Raw genomic sequence first — 14,022 nt, 5'->3', positions numbered from 1 at the left:
ATAATCTCCTTCCTTCCTTCCTTCCTTCCTTCCTTCCTTCCTTCCTTCCTTCTTCTTTCCCTCTTAATTCTCCTTTCTTCTTCCTTCCCCTCTTTCCTTATTTTTCATTATTTGCTATCTTCTCCAGGCTCCATTTTCGTTGGCAGAGGGCTGCAGGAGGCCATCGCAGCTGAAAACGGGGCCCAGGTGGAACATGTGCGGATCTCCCAAGCTCCATTTTTGCTGGCAGAGGCACCGCAGGCCACCTCTTTGCTGTTTCCAGGGTGGCACCACAGGCCAGATCTAAGCACTCCGTGGCCAGAGCCTTGAGTTTGACACCCCTGGTCTAAAGAGATAGAGTCATTGTTGGTTGGACAACTTTTCAGTTGGAAGTTTCTGGGCAGTTTGTAAAAAGTAGAAAAGACCAAACAATCATTAGAAGTATAATCAAGCATTCTGTAAGAACATTCATTACTCTTTTTTGTCCAATAATAATTAAGACTTGATTTCTCTTCAAGTTTATCCTCTTTGCCCAGTTTTTGAGCTTCAGAGTGAAAAGAGAATGTTCAACACTACATTTAATTCCTTCTAAACAGATAAAAGGCACATACTCCTTCATAAAAAACACTTTCCAAACCTATTCCTTTTCTACAACTCAGGAAAGACTTAGGAAGATCATAGCAGATGCTTGCTGCCCAACCACCTTCACCAGCTAGGCTATTTCAATGGCCTGCATAATAGCCCGTTGATTCCTTCAGCCAAGTCCAGAGGGAAAGCCAGCATGAGTTAAGGTGTTTTGCCTATAAAAAGAACCAGTTTCACTTAGCAGAGCTCCCTTCCCACTGCCAGTTGTACCTGATGCAGCAGAAATAAATTCAGGTTGTTACGTATTGCTGGATTAAAAGTATCTGTTTGTGTTTCTAAAATGTACATATTTATATTTACATAGAAGGAGCTCTGCAAGAAGGAACTTGAAAAATCCTTCATTTCACAACACAATATATAAACTGTTGCTGGGAGGACAAAGGTACTTATCTTGAGTTATGTGACAGAAAAGCATTTATATCCCACAATTTAGCACAGCTACCACACACAAATGGTACTGAATTTAAGACCCCGTCCTCAGATGCACTGAAGTAAAATTTTCATCTTCCTAGCAGCTGAAAAGGCTCAGCATCATGAGGTTTATAGTCTAACGGTTAACCCATGGGTGTGGGGTGGGGGGGGGAGGTACCAGATTAGTGAATGAAGTTATATTCTCATCAAATGTAGAGTTTATAGAAACGTTCTATTAATCATTTTCTTTGCATTGCATCATTAACTGCTTTGGGATTGTATAACTGACAAGCAATATAAACTTGTTATGAATAAATAATCCATCTACCCACATGCATTTGTCTCAGAGGTATTAAGAAATACTTTCTTTTCTTCCCACAATAGAACAGAAAAAGTACTGGCACTGGCTCCATAATTCACCATACAAAAAGCAGTGAGCAGCTGTTCTTCTCTGAAAGGTTCTGCTGTGATGTTAGCTACTGTAAGACCGATCTCAAGAGAACAACATTTTTCTAAAGTGGGGAGCCGTACACAAAGACATCTGTTTAAATATAACTCTAGTAATTTATGGAAACCTTTATGTGTATATCTCTACAGTCTCTCTGAGCCAAGCATTGGCATTGTATCGAAGGAGAAGTGACTGTAAAGTCAGAGTGATGTACCGTCACATTATGACAGTGTTTCTCAACCTTGACAACTTTAAAATGAGAGAACTTTACTTCCCAGAATTCCCTAACCAACTAATACTGGTGGAGAATTCTGGGAGTTGAAGTCAACATATCTTAAAGTTGCCAAGGTTGAGAAACACTGCATTATGACATAAAGTTATAATGAAGTACTGTACTGTCATATTAGGCTTGACGGTGCAGCTCTTGCTTCTTGTGGTTTCAGATGGTATTCTCTTTGCAATGTCTCTGTATGTCTTTGTAAGAGATACACATAGGTCATGATTAAATCTGTTAAATTCGTTATTTTTGGCAAACCAAAAACAGAAGTGTCTGATTTTCTCATTATTTATTTTCTCATATTTGCATACCACCTATTCAGGCAGTGTTCAGTGGCCACTAATTTGATTAATAAAAAAAATAAATTAACTGATGACCTATAAATAGGAAAACATGAATCAGTTAAAAAAAATAATTTGTGTTTCCTTATTTATAGCTCATCGGTCTGTGAAGAAAGCAAACACCACGTCGTATAATTTGTAGGAAATGTTCTCCTTGACAACATCTGGCTCCTGCTATTGCCCAATGAGCCATTGCTAAGCTAATGATGGGAATCATTAACAAAATTCCTGGATTTTTTAATCCCATGAAAGTAAGGCACTTGGTTGGAAGGATCCATTAGCAATTACATAGCTGGCAGATTTCCACTGCAGAAGGTCTGTGGGCACATCACCTATGCTACAGAATACAGCCTGAAGTTTTACCAGAGGTAGAGTAATAGGTGGCCTGTTGGTGCACATTGTACAGTCTGAGAATCAGTCCGAGGTCACGTATTATTGCTTTTTAAATATATGAGTAACTTATAAACCTGTTCGTGCTGCTCTAAATAGCAGTGACATTTTCTAATAAACACGCCTTTATCTAGCTGGCAAGCACCCAAGTTTATTCTAGCAAAAACTTTCCATTTCCATTTAAATTGTACATGGAAACTATCATCTTGTGACCAAGAAATAAGGCTGCTATGATTCAGAGGTGAACTTTGGTGAATAGTTTGGAGCTGGGTGCTATGCCATTTATCATGCCCCATCATCAATATTCAGGGCTTCATTTTTTGCTTTTAGGTGTAGCAAGTTTTAGTAATTCATCCCGAGATGGAAGATATAATATGTCTATGGATGGATATTTCTTGATGACAACAGTTTCAAATACAGACATTCCTACAATACAGTAATAATAGCTATAACATAGATAAACAGAAGAGAAGTGAAGCTTGTAGTAAATCAAACATCACAGCTAGCAGATGTAGGCCTTGTCAAAGTGTTGCTATTAAATCAAAAAGGGTTATTCTTTTAGTGATTGAGGACATCAGTTATTTTATTTTTTTTGGCAGAATGAGAGAATGGTCAGGACAGAATGAAAAGGCCCACATTTGTTGGGGGGATGGAGGGAGGATTTTTTGGAAATAATTGTATAGCATTGACTCTGGTTCTGTTTAAAACTGTTTTAACCCTACCATAAGGCTTAGTTTTCAGGCATTAAATGCATATCTCAAAAGACATAATATATGAACCCAAGATACTTGTTTAGACCTCACTAGGACATATGTTCCTTAAAAAAAAAAAGATTCAAATGTAAAACAAATAAAAGCTTACCAGCATAAATGGAAAGCCTAATTGTATATTGAAGCAAAGCATACCTAATATTTGGCTATCTGTTCTCTCTACCACTTCCCATACCCAATTACTCTTTAGAAACAATGTCCAGATTTACACAGGACAATGGCTGTTGTAAGTAAGCCTGCATGTTATGCTAGACCAGGGGTAGGATATGGTTGGATATGGTTGGATCCGGCCTGCGGGGCTGTCCTGGTTTACTCAATGCGAAGAGGAAAGATTGGGCCAGTATGGCTTCGGTGCGGTCTACCCAGTGCAAAGGGGAAATATCTGGCTACCACAGCTTTGACCTGGTCTACCTTGTGCGAAGATGAAAGATCAGGCCAGCGTAGCTTCAGCCTGGTCTACTCAATGCGAAGAGGAAAGATCAGGCCAGTGTGGCTTCAACCCAGTTTACCCAATGCAAAGAGGAAACATGCCAGCAGTTTGGGGAGCGGCATCGAGCTGGCTATGCCCACCCAGTTGGCCACACCCACCCAGTAGGCCATGCCTGAACAACACCCCAAGGTCAACCACATCCCTGATGCAACCCTCAATGAAATTGAGTGTGGCACCCCTGTACTAGATTTTCAATCCACCTTCCTAGGAGTAAGCAATTGCTTTTTGTTTGTATACTTAGTCAGAAACCAAGCATTTCCCTCCACTAGATACAGAAAAAGCTTGGTATTTTTATAATGAGCAGAGAAATATGTGGAAAGAGGATGAGAAATAAATGGAAAACTAAGACAGCTCCACAAGATCAACTGCAGTGAAGAACAAACACCTGGTGAGTAGACCGGCTCTTTAAATCTCTCCGGATAAAGAGGGAAGGGGTGAGCACCTATAAGTGCTTCAGTCAGCTGCTCCTCCTGAGGAGACAGGCAGGTTTTGAGCACTGAAAGATAAAAGAACAGATATCTTGCTCAAATTGCAGACAATGCCTTTAAAAAGACACTATGTTTCCATACTTTCTTTTCTAATCACATTTGGAAATTACATAGTTTTAAAGAATACTTCTCATGGGAAAGTCGACTTGTTTTGAATTTTTTTCTAAGACATACAAGACATAAAAAGCTGAAGAAACAGTGAGACAATTAGATTGGATTTTATGGAATATGGGTTGGGGAACAAAGTTTATCTAATGCTTTGTTCTCTTTTAGAAATGCACTGATAATCAAAGGCATTGAAGGTCCCAGCAAAACTGTGAGAATCAAAAATCTCAACTAATCAGCAACAAAGGACAGTATGAATCCAGTAAGACACCAACACATATTCCATTTCAAGAGCGTGAAATATTACCAATTAAAAGGAAATGGAAAGATTGAGTCTTGATATCCTCCAGCTCTGATGTTAGATCAAAACATGTGACTCTGAAAATGTACCAAATAAGAACAATTGCGCCTGAAGCATTGGAAGCAAATCTATTTAATTAATCAAGGAGCTTTTTTAAATGGAGATGCCAAGTTTATGTCTTGAAAGTTCATTACACATAACACATTCAAAATGATTTTACTCATTACAGCATATATTTCTAAAAAAGGCAACCATATAAATGTCACCCTCTTGCAGCAGGATGGAACTGTGGAGTCCTTGGTTCCCTCTTGCTTGTTTTCTTGCAAACATTTCATTACCCAATTAGATAACATCATCAGGGTAAGAAGAGAGTAGGGTTTGCTCTGTGTTTATATACAGTGGAATGATTTGTTGCTTTCTGCATTTTTAACAATATCCCCATCTAGTTTACAACCTTGGGATATTCTCATGGTCTTCTATCTAAATACTATTCAGGTGGAAAGGTGCTCACCTTGTTCAAGGTTAGCCAAGACTGCTAGATGCTATTTCCTATAGTAACAATGAAGATAGGATTGCATTGTTCAATGCTAAAAACAAAACAAAACAAAACAAAACAAAACAAAACAAAACAAAGTGTCACCATATCATCAGAATTATCATCATACAAAAGTTTTAAAAAGTTCATTGGGAAATGTCAAAATAGGTACCATTTTGATTCATTGCAATGTCATTTTTATGGAAAAATCTTTGAATAAAAAATGGCTCACAAACAATAGCTATAGACACTTCTATTTCCATGAAAATACCAGAGTACACTAAGTATTATCATTTTAGAAAGGAAGAGTGTTTTGTCTTGAATGTATGTCAGTTGTTATGAAAAGCTGATGCTAACAAGTAGTACAGGCTAGAATCCAAACACTTATTCTTATTTATTCAAACTCTTTTGGCTAAAGGCAAGAGACTTATTTAAGCATTCTGCTGCAAATAGATATATCAGTTAGTATAATCATAAACTCTAGAGGGAGAAATGAATCAGGCCGGCTTAGTTTTGTTTTGGTTGACATATTCTAACCTTCAAAAGTCAAGTTTATATGGTTCAGACAGAAATATTCTAGGATTAATCTCCAATGCCAGGGCAATTTTGTAATGCTCTGTCCCAGACTGTCTTGAGCTGCAAGCACATGTCATTAATTCCATAGTCTTCCAATAAGATCTAGTTTTGCCCATATACGTAATACTTAACATGCTCAACATAATCATTATATTATCATTAGAAACATATGAATGTGGCGTAAAAGTTTTCTCATCATCAAAAACTCTTCCCAAGAGATGAAAAGGAGACAATTCTTGATATTTTTAACAATATTTGCTTCCACAGGTTAATTATTAAGGCAGATAATGTCAAATGGTGATAAACCTATATTCACTGTGTGAGAAGATAAATAAGGGACGCAGATAAACTATGAAAACAGAAAACAAAATGCAGTGTGATTTCAAGCATTTAAAAGGAAATCTTTTATTATATTTAGTCAGATAATATACATTAGTTTGCCTATTAATATCACCAACCTGATGTTCTATAGGTGTATCCCAAAATTTTCAAAAGCCCTGGAAATTTACAGAACAACATATTAATCTAATTTAAGACTTACAGATATATAAACCATTTTGATCTCAACATGAAAGTATTGTTTTGACTCTTGTGAACCTGAAACCAAACACATGTATTTTGAGAGTGTGAAAGAGAGCAAATGTTTTGTCCTTAGCTATTTCAAGATCTGTACAGAAGTTCTGACTGTTCCAAACACTATGATTGTTTTTTTTTTACTTGCACCTGGGCTGTTTTTGTTTCAAACTCTTCTAATTCTAGCCAGTACAACAGCAGAGAACAATTACCTTCCTGTGGATTAGAAGAGGGAAGTCTAGGGCCACGGCCAACTCACCATAGCCAACTCACCATGACCAACTTGCCATGGGACAATTCAATGCTGTATTAATCTTTTCGTTTAGTTACTTTTATTATTGGTAACTGTATTTTCATCAAAATTATTGTAACTCATGTATTTCTGGATTGGCTTTTCTTATTCTATTATTGGAATTAGTTCCATTGAAATATTTCAAGTTTTGTATTTGTTGAGTTGTCCTGAGGCAAGTTGTCCCATTCCGGAAATGTGATGGGGGTATGTAGGGTTCAGTAAAAAGAAACAATTAAGCATGTGGCCCAACAAAAGAAGGCTGCTTTCAACTCTATGCTTGCAGTTTGCCTGGTTACTAATGTTTTTTTTAAAACAAAAAAAAATAATATTGCTATGATGAAGTTAGAGTTCAGTAAGGTAGGTTGGTGAGATACATGGGTATTTTCTTGTCCTCCATTTTAAGGCAAAGGAGCGCATACACTTGCTTTACACAGAAGTGGTGCAGGAGAAGTTGGATAAAACTTAAGAATTCTAGCACAACATTGATTTGACTTGTCAAACCACATTAAATGTGTATAATTTTAATGTTCATGTATTAATGCAATTAAGGAGCACTGATAGCCTTTCTTTTTTTCTTGTCTTTTCTTTCTTTTTTGGTAAGGAGTAATTCATCTGATTTGCAAACAAGAATAAACAGTGTAGTTGATATCCACTAATTGAAAGGAATACAAGAGTTTGGTCACTCTCTTTGTACTGCAATCTGCTGCACAACTAATTCAGAGAGCTTATTTAAGGAAATTCTAAGAAAGTCTATTAGTTATTTATGCTGAGGGATGGCTTGTTTTTGTGTGTGTGTGTGTGTGTGGTTTTTTTGGAAATGCTAATACAAAGAAAATTTTCATTTAGTAAATTGTGTTCATTTTATTTCCTATGTTGATTTATTTTTATGTTTTCAGAAATGGTTTTAAAATTATGCTCTGAGCCTTTTTTTTTTTTTTTTGCATTTTAAGTGTTAGGTAACATTCAGTATGGAGTCCATCCTATTATCGTTATAGTCTTGAAATGGAAAACACGGAAATAGCAGCTGATAGCAAGATCTTATTGTTTCCTGCATTCTAATCATAGTATTAAGGAGGGGTGCAGGCCTGGCTAAATGGTACATTGTATGGGCCTGGATTATGGCACACTGATGTAATTACACAGGTACTAGAGATGACATAGTAATACACCGTGTTCCTTATTAAGGACAATTACAAATCAATATGCACCAAGCCAATTTCACAAAAAGTCCAACATATTGGCTTTTCCAGGGAGTCTTCTTAATGATTGGCTATGAACTGGCACAGCGTATCAAAGACCCGTGTATGGAACTCCAACTTGACTAGTCTGCTCTGCCAAAGTTTATTCTTTTGCTCAGTTAAGCCCCTTTTACAAACAAGTGAGATACTTACATAATGTAAGGATCTCCAAATTGTGAAGAGCATTAAATTTAGCATGCTTCAACACTTTCTCCCACAGCAGTTTTGGGAGGCCAATCTAAGAGAGTTTCGCTATAAGATTATGTCTGTGCAGAGGAGACATTGAAATTACAGCTCATGTCCTGTTATACTGTACCCTTTAGAACAGTGGTTCTCAACCTGTGGGTCGCGACCCCTTTGGGGGTCGAATGATCCTTTCACGGGGTCACCTAAGATCATCGGAAAACACATATTTTCCATGGTTTTAGGAATAATTTTATGGTTGGGGGTCACCACAACATCAGGAACTGTATTAAAGGGCCGCGGCATTAGGAGGGTTGAGAAACACTACTTTAGAAGGATCCAAACACTTGCCTTGTAACTCTTTACTTGCTAAAACAACTGGAAAATTCTGATCTTTTTTATGTAGTTATCAAACCAATACAATTCACTCTCCTTGAACACAGCTGCATTTTGTCATGCTATTTGTAAAATTGGACACACTCTGATCACCCATCGATGAACCCACTACAATTTTACTTTTAACTAATTTTACTTTTAACTACCCACTACTTTTAACTCTGTTCGATTTATTTAAATTTTTTAATATGCTTCTATTTGTAATTCTGATCTGTAGCCATTATAAAAATTATATTCTATTCTTGTTTTCTCTGATTGGAATATTCAAAACATTTTGTTTTGACAAAACAGAGAATGCTTAGACATTTTAAAATGTGTTCCTATGGTACATATCATTTTGCAGAACATTTCAGAAGAATATTTTGATAAGGCTGTTTTGAGTTCTGAACATGTATGTATGTATGTATGTATGTCTCTGCTTCCTATCTACCCTTCTAAAGCATTCATTTAAAATAATTCTATTGAGAAGGTACAACATTTTGAAAAGATCAGTATTTTTAATGCACATTTAAATTGGAATGACATAATGAAACCATACCAACATTTTTAATTAGCTTAAATAGCACACATGTCTAGGTCTATATAATATTAAGTCATAAAATGATTTGTTTGGATTTTATCACTTTAAAATATGTTTCTTTTAAAATGCTAAGTTTGTAGATCATGCTAAGACATATGATCTTATCCAGTTTTAGATAATCTAATGATATCATATTAGTCATATTAAAGCATAATTTATGATTTACCACAGCTTATTATCTGAGTCTAATCATATTATGTTCTAGTTAATAAACCATGGTTAAAATAAATTAACTGAGTGTATGAATCCAATTACAGGAACCTGTTTTTGAAATAGTAACAGACATTATGAAAATAGAAATGCTGAGGAATATTAAAGTAAGGGAAGATTCATATAACCATGCATATAACCATCCACCACCAGACAGATGTCCTTTATTTGCTCTCTTGAATGCAACACAGCTTGCGTTTTAAACAGCTGTTTGCACACTAGCAAACCGAATTCCTGCAAACCCACATTAAAGAATTCAGATCTTGCTGTTAAAATGGGGCTCTGTGCTTCTCTATAGTGCCAAAATGGTCAATTATTGGTATGCAATTGCTCTTTGAAATAAGACAACAGACATCCACATATTTAACAACAGTAATAGAACCCCTTTTTGTGCATAATTTGCTAGTAAAGAATGTTTAATAGGTTAATACAGGAATGTCAAACTCATGGCACACGGGCTGGATGCATCACGTGATGGCCACGTGCCCACCCCTTTTTAGTGAAGGGGGAAAAAGTATCGATATCATATGATGACGATGTGACGATGTGAGTTTGATACCCCTGGGTTAGTATTCAGTAGTGGGTTTCAAATCCCAGCGCTACTGGTTTGCTCTTGGTAGCGCGTGGGCGTGTGCGCTTGCTTTGCAAACGTGCGGCGCTTCTGCTCATGCATAGAGCGTTTTGATGACATCTGGGCGGAGCTTCCCCTACTGGTTTGCTTGAACCGGGGCGAACCAGGAGCAACCCACCAATGTTAGTATAATGCATTACTGAGCTCAGAATGATGGTTCAGTAAATAATTGCTAAAATATACCCTGACTTACCATAATATGTAGTCCCATTTATTCTTGCATGACTTATCTTTAAATGCATTATTCTTGATTCAGTTATTTAATGTATAAAAAATGGTTCAGGCCAAACATAAACAGAAAAATGTTCTTTAAGATGAAAAACTAGCAATTCAAATGTACTCATATTTCTTTACCTAATAAGTTATGGTAAGAGAAAGGTGGGAAGAACTGGGGAAAACATTAGAGGGTAACAAATGGAAGATAGCATTGACATTTCACATGTAAGAGAGGGGGACTGAAAAATAAAAGCCTCTTCTGGTTTCATCTCACATATTAAAATATAACAATGAATTAACAATTGAATAGATAAATTTGTTCTCCTTCACCTTTAGATAAGGGCAGGTGACTAACTGAATTAGTTCAGTTTGTCATATGAACAACTGACGGGCATATTTTTGCTATAGCTCCTCAAATAGTCCTATGGAAAATATATGAGGTTCTTCTTCATTCTGCTGTCTACAGTTCCCGAGGCTGAAATGTACAGCTGTGAGGCTACCTATAGCTCCTGGCTATGACTAAGAAATTGCAAAAAATTATGGTCAGATTATAACTTTTCTTCTAACATTATTAAATAAGTAATTACACAAGAACTGCACTATGTTTAATTTCACTGAGTTTGAAATCTAAATGAGATAGCATTTTAGTTGTCCATCTCGATCCCAACCACTATCTCCCAAGGTACCATTCTAGCCTGCCATTCAAAAGTCAGTTATGATCCTTAGTCCAGGAAGTTGCACATCTTTGCTTGAAGTGAAATGATTTAAGATGAACCTGAGATTATGGGCACGTCAGGCATCTATTCTAACATTCCCTTTTGCACAAAGCTTTTTATTTTTGTCTAACCTTTCAGACCTGGTATGATTCAACAAGAAAAGTGGCTGTGTTGCTTCAGGCTGTATTAGGAAACTTTAGCAAAGCAGATGAGCTCACATAAGTGATAAGATCAGGCAATGATTACATGTATGGTAAAGCATCTATTTTATTAAGGTCTTAAGCATATACAGTACATCGTTCTTCTTTGTTAGTTGGCATAGCTCCTCTAACATGCAATTGAGAAGGAGACAGCTATCTTCTCAATGTGCTGTACACAGAGAGAGGAAACTAGGACAGTGCTCGTCACAGCTTGAGTGCAAACAAATCCTCTCCAACTTCTGAATTATTGGTACAAAAAAGAAACTTGGAACTCACTTTCAAGTTGTTATTGCCATTTGTATATACAATGTTGTGCTTTTGAACTTTTTGAGTGTTCGAAAACAGTTCTCAAAAATATGTGGCTAGTTATGTCTGCTTATTTAAGAAGAAAGTCAAAAGTCACAGTTAGTTAATACTCAAAATAAAAATCCAAGTTCTCTAAAATTCTCTCTATGCTGAACAGTCTACATATGAACATTTTATATAGGTACATACACATACAAATACAAGGGAAGAATAAAACATGTTGGAATTGGCACAACTAGGCTTTAGGTTCCAACATAATCCCTCAATTTTTCTCTCTTTTTGTTTCATTTAATATGTAGTCTGAAAATGACTTCTGGTTTAAAAATGAGAACTCTGACAATCTTAGTTTAGCAAGGTTCATATGGAAAAAATATATTTGTCATATGATCTGGACAGCCAATGTGCAACAAGGTTCAGTTTATAACTATTCCAGTCACAAGAATTAAAAGAGACAAAATTTAGTTTGGGGTCAAGGTAGGGAGAAAATTTAGCAAACTGTTGGCACTTTAGGTCACCAACAATCATAAGCCCTTTTCAACCTGATGTACAGGACTACAACTCCCACACTAAATTGAGAATGATGGGGTGTGTGGTCCAATACTTCTGGGATTGTGGGGTTATGGAAACTTGCACCAGGCACTTGCTTCCAAAATATTACAAATTGCATTTTCCAGGATTAAAATGCAAGGATACCAAACTGGTTTAATAACAGTGCTGTTTAATTCAAACCCTCTGTGTGCAGGACAGCTTTTCCAAATATTGGAAATATGGGTAGCGAGAGGAAGTAAAGAAAATAATTTCTTCTTCATCGCTGTCCGTACTGCAAAATCGAGCCCCCGGAAAGCATTTTGATTCATAATCGGATTACCGTAAAATCTGCCAAATGCCTCCCTCCGCCAAATCCCTCAATTTCCGCTGATCTCTACGCAACACCGAGAGGAGCGGAGGGAGCTATGTGGGTCGCTCGCCCAATTCTAGGAGGCTGTTTTAACCCTTCGCGCAAGGCTCCCTTCTTCGGATCGGAACGATCACCCGCGCAGCAACTTTTCGGCTCTCGAGCCTTCATCCGCCGCTGTTGTTGTTTGAAAGGACCAACTGATGAAAGGGGTTGAAACTTACCTGCGCCCTCGTTTCCAGAAACTCATTGGCTGAAAGTAGAGCGCATCATGCAAAATAAACTTGCCGGGGGGGGGGGGGCGAAGCGCTGTCCACGCTGAGAATCGGGGTTCCCCTTACACCGATCCCCTCTGCTTTCTTTTTTCTGAACAAGGGAGCGCTGGACTCCGGCCAACGTTTATTTGCCGCAATAAAACAGTCCCCGGGGCAGATGGTTATACTCTCCTGCCAGGCACGCTGAGAACTGCTGCTGTATTCCCTCTGCAGCACTCTTAAAACTCTTCCACAGCCCCGGATCAGGAGGCTGCAGCAAAGATAACTTTCTGCACAAACTTGCACCAAAGCGCGGAAGGTCTTGCGCAGAAGTCAGAAGGGTGTTTCCCTGTTTCTCTTCCAAGGGCCCGTTGGGTCATGTTGGACAGGCTGAGTAGGTGGGAAGGAGTTTACGCCTCCGCCTCTTCGGAAAGGCGGCAGGTGCCAAAGAAATTCGGGAGTGTACCTTTAAGGGGAAGAATGCAGGGCAGGAATGCCAGCAACCGATTACACACTGGGGTCAAAGAGACAGGCAACCCTTCCTGCTTTTCCCCTTTCAGCCAGGTGGGTGAAGTTGTGGCATATCCTGGCTGCATCTTGTTTAAATGGTTACTGAAATCCTCAAGACAGTGACTTATTTTATACATTCCCTTATTTTCCTGCACATAATCACTATTATGTATGCCACATATATGTAGTCTCAATTCATACAACACTATGTTGTAATTTCCTGAGTTGTGGTTCATTGAGAAGTTAATGGAGTTAATGGGGATGTTTTGTACTTGTCTTGAAAGGTTTTCTAAATGTAATCATATATTTAGCTCATCTGGTAGTATTTCCTGTCTGGTTTACCTACAAAGACTGACACCAGTCTTTCAAGTCTGAAAGTACAAAACTTCCCACCAACACTTACCTGCTTGATCCCTTGGGGTAGGTCCTTCTGAAGTTTCTTTCTCTGACCATTAAGCCACAGACGAGAGGCAGAAAGTTCCTACTTCTCATCTGATTGTTTCCTAGGCAGCATCTCTTCCCCTTTCCCTAAGATCATTCCCACATGCCACTACAGAAACTGAAATCTTGACCAATCCAAACTATATTTGAGATACACCAGGAAAATATGAGACAAGCAGTAGAGTAGCGAGCCATCTGCAACGTGCAGAGAAACACATCAGTTATCTCTTAAATTGTAAAATATGATAGAAGAGATTTATGATGTGGTGATAGTCTTGGTAAGCAAAAATGGATCCCTGTTTTGTTTAACAATCTGGATCCTGAGAATCCTGAATCAATTTTAATGGCTCAAAAGATTTCGCTGTAGAGCTTAAAATATTTTATCTGGCAGGAAATGCAGATCAAGGATTGGGACTTTTTCGCAACATTCATATTAATCTGATGGGAAATCTTTTCTCACAATATCAAGTGGACTCTACGGGTAGTCCTTATTGACTGTCCCACAGGTGCTTTTTTCAAGCGGCAACTGGACTTTCTGGTTTTTCTTTAAAGACATTTTGCTTCTCATCTAAGAAGCTTCTTCAGCTTTGACTGGATGATCGGGAATGCAAGGATATATCCTTCC

This window comes from Pituophis catenifer, unplaced genomic scaffold (genome assembly GCF_029215685.1).
Source record: "Pituophis catenifer annectens isolate HBS135680 unplaced genomic scaffold, rPitCat1.0.hap2 SCAF_6, whole genome shotgun sequence".
NCBI lineage: Eukaryota > Metazoa > Chordata > Lepidosauria > Squamata > Colubridae > Pituophis > Pituophis catenifer.
Note: the sequence above shows the minus strand (reverse complement) of the source record.